This window comes from Ictidomys tridecemlineatus (assembly GCF_052094955.1).
Source record: "Ictidomys tridecemlineatus isolate mIctTri1 chromosome 6 unlocalized genomic scaffold, mIctTri1.hap1 SUPER_6_unloc_1, whole genome shotgun sequence".
In the NCBI taxonomy this organism is placed as follows: Eukaryota; Metazoa; Chordata; class Mammalia; order Rodentia; family Sciuridae; genus Ictidomys; species Ictidomys tridecemlineatus.
The window spans coordinates 1,205,746-1,209,917 of NW_027520957.1; positions in this window are offsets into that span (position 1 = coordinate 1,205,746).

The window sequence follows — 4,172 nt, forward strand, 5'->3', positions numbered from 1 at the left end:
TTTTTATCCATTCATCTATTGAAGGGCATCTGGGTTGGTTTCACAGTGTAGCTATTGTGAATTGTGCTGCTATGAACATTGATGTGGCAGTATCCCTGTAGTACGCTCTTTTAAGGTCTTCAGGGAATAGTCCAAGAAGGGCAATAGCTGGGTTAAATGGTGGTTCCATTCCCAGCTTTCCCAGGAATCTCCATATGGCTTTCCAAATTGGCCTCACCAATTTGCAGTCCCACCAGCAATGTACAAGAGTACCCTTTTCCCCACATCCTCACCAGCACTTGTTGTTGTTTGACTTCATAATGGCTGCCAATCTTACTGGAGTGAGATGGTATCTTAGGGTGGTTTTGATTTGCATTTCTCTGACTGCTAGAGATGGTGAGCATTTTTTCATGTACTTGTTGATTGATTGTATGTCCTCCTCTGAGAAGTGTCTGTTCAGGTCCTTGGCCCATTTCTTGATTGGGTTTTTTGTTTTCTTATTGTTTAATTTTTTGAGTTCTTTATATACTCTGGATATTAGGGCTCTATCTGAAGGGTGAGGAGTAAAAATTTGTTCCCAGGATGTAGGCTCCTTATCTACCTCTCTTATTGTTTCTCTTGCTGAGAAAAAACTTTTTAGTTTAATTAAGTCCCATTTGTTGATTCTTATTATTAACTCTTGTGCTATGGGTGTCCTATTAAAGAATTTGTAGCCCAAGCTCACAGTATGTTGATTGGAGCCAACTTTTGTCTATCAGACGCAGAGTCTCTGATTTGATATTAAGCTTCTTGATCCATTTTGAGTTAACTTTTGTGCATGGCGAGAGGAGGGGATTCAGTTTCATTTTGATGCATATGGATTTCCAGTTTTCCCAGCACCGTTTGTTGAAGATGCTATCCTTCCTCCGTTGCATACTTTTAGCCACTGTATCAAATATAAGATAGTTGTAACTTTTTGGATTAGTCTCTGGGTCCTCTATTCTGTACCATTTGTCCACCCACCTGTTTTGGTACCAGTACCATATTGCTTTTGTTACTATTGCTCTGTAATATAGTTTGAAATCTGGTATCGCTATACCGTCTGATTCACACTTCCTGCTTAGAGGTGCTTTTGCTATTCTGGGTCTTTTATTTTTCCATATGAATTTCATGATTGCTTTATCTATTTCTACAAGAAATGCTGTTTGGATTTTGATTGGCATTGCATTACACCTATAGAGAACTTTGGGTAATATCACCATTTTGATGATGTTAGTTCTGCCATTCCATGAACAGGGTATATTTTTACATCTTATAACATCTTATTTTATTTCTCTCTTTAGGGTTCTGTAGTTTTCATTGTATAAATCTTTCACCTCTTTTGTTAGGTTGATTCCCAAGTATTTTATTTTATTTTTTGATAATATTCTCAATGGAGTGTTTTTCCTTATTTCCGTTTCAGAAATTTTGTTGCTGATATACAGAAATGCCTTTGATTTATGCATGTTGATTTTATATCCTGCCACTTTGCTGAATTCATTTATTAGTTCTAGTAGTTTCTTTGTAGACCCTTTAGGGTCTTCTAGGTATAGAATCATGCTGTCCGCAAATAGTGATAATTTAAGTTCTTCTTTTCGTATTTTTATGCCTATTATTTCTTTCGTCTGTCTAGTTGTTCTGGCCAGTGTTTCGAGAACTATATTGAACAGAAGTGGTGATAGAGGGCATCTCTGTCTTGTTACAGATTTTAGAGGGAATGCCTTCAATTTTTCTCCATTGAGAATGATGCTAGCCTGAGACTTAGCATAGATAGCTTTTACAATGTTGGTTGGTAGTCTTTTGATTCTTCTTCTATTTCATCCATTGATATTGGTCTGTTCAAATTGTGTCTATCCTCCTGACTGAGTCTGGGCAAATCATATGACTTCAGAAATTTATCGATGTCCTCACTATCTTCTATTTTATTAGAATATATGTTTTCAAAATAATTCCTAATTATCTTCTGTATTTCTTTTAGTATCTGTTGTGATGTTGCCTTTTTCATCCCGTACATTAGTAATTTGAGTTCTCTCTCTTCTTCTCTTCATTAGCATGGCTAAGGGTCTATCGATCTTATTTATTTTTTCAAAGAAACAACTTTTAGTTTTGTCAGTTTTTTCAATAGTTTTGTTTGTTTCCATATTGTTGATTTCCGCTCTGATTTAAATTATTTCTTGCCTTCTGCTACATTTGCTGTTGTTTTGCTCTTCCATTTCTAGGGCTTTGAGATGAAGTGTGTGCTCATTTATTTGTGTTTTTTTTCTTTTTTTGAGGAATGACCTCCAGGCCATGAATTTCCCTCTTAAACTTGCTTTCATTGTGTCCCATAGATTCTGATATGTTATGTCTGTATTTTCATTTATCTCTAAGAATTTTTTGATTTCCTCCTTTATGTCTTCTGTAACCTATTGATCATTCAGTAACATATTGTTCCTTTTCCATGTGATGTAGAATTTTTCCTTCCTTCTTTTATCATTGATTTTCAGTTTCATTCCATTATGATCAGATAAAATGCATGGTATTATCTTCAACCCTTTTTTTTTACTGAGGGTTGCCCTACGGCATAATATATGGTCTATTTTTGAGATGGATCCATGTGCTTCTGAGAAAAAAGTATATCCACTTGATGATGGTTGATTTATATATTCTATATATATAAGTCTAAGTTATTGATTGTGATATTGAGTTCTATAATTTCTCTATTCAACTTTTGTTTGGAGGTTCTGTCCAGTGGTGAGAGAGGTGTGTTGAAGTCACCCATAATTATTGTTTTGTGTTCTATTTGATTCTTGAACTTGAGGAGAATTTGTTTTATGAATGCTGAAGCACCATTATTTGATGCATAAATATTGATAATTGTTATGTCTTGTTGATGAATGGTTTCTTTTAACAGTATATAATGTCCTTCCTTATCCCTTTTGATTAACTTAGTCTTGAAGTCAATTTTATTCGATATGAGGATGGCCACCTCTGCTTGATTTCGAGGACTGTGTGCATGGTATATTTTTTCCCAACCTTTCACCTTCAGCCTGTGTATGTCTTTTCCAATCAGATGTGTCTCCTGGAGGCAGCATATTGTTGGATTTGATTTTTAATTCATGTTACCACCCTATGTCGCTTTATTGGAGAGTTTAAGCCATTAACGTTTAGAGTTACTGTTGATAAATGGTTTGTACTTCCAGCCATGTTTGATTATTTGTCTTTTATTTTTTTTAATTTAGTTTGCTTCTCCATGATAAGCTTTCCCCTTGCCCTCTGTCTTTACTGAGGGATTTCCCACTGTTGGTTTTGCTTATTGTTTCTCATTTCTTCCTCGTATAGTGTTTTGCTCAAGATGCTTCGCAATGCTTGTTTTCTGGCTGCAAATTCTTTTAACTTTTGTTTATCTTGAAAGATTTTTATTTTGTTGTTATACTTGAAGCTTAATTTTGCTGGATACAAAACTCTTGGTTGGCATCCATTGTCTTTCAGTCTTTGAAATACATTTTTCCAGGATCTTCTCACTTTCAACGTCTGTGATGAAAAATCCAATGTTAACCTTATTGCTTTACCCCTGAATGTAATCTGCCTCCTTTCTCTTGTATCTTTTAATATTTTCTCTTTGTTCTGTATATTGGATATCTTCATAACAATGTGTCTTGGCGTTGGTCTACTGTGGTTTTGTATGCTCGGTGTCCTGTATGCATCTACAATTTGTATGTCCATTTCCTTTTTTATTTCTGGAAAGTTTTCTGTAATTATTTCATACAGCAGGATGCTCATTCCCTTGGTTTGAACCTCTATACCTTCCTATATCCTGATGACTCTTAAGTTAGTTTTTTTATGTTATCCGTATCTCTTGGATGTTCTTCTCGTGAATTTTACCAGCCTTTATGAGTTGGCTAGACTCTTTTCAAGATGGTATATTTCGTCTTCATTATCTGACGTTCTGGCTTCCTCTTGCTCAACTTTGTTAGTGATACTCTCATTTGAGTTTTTAGTTTTGTTTATAGTTTCCTTCATCTCTAGAATTATTGTTTGATTTTTTTATAATCTCTATCTCCTGATAAAGATGCTTAATTTCTTCTTTTATCTCTTTATGTAATTCATTTTCAATGTGTTTTTTTGCTGTTTGAATTTGCTGTCTCATATCCTCTTTAAGGTTCTATTCCATCTGTCTAAGGTATTCCTTGAGT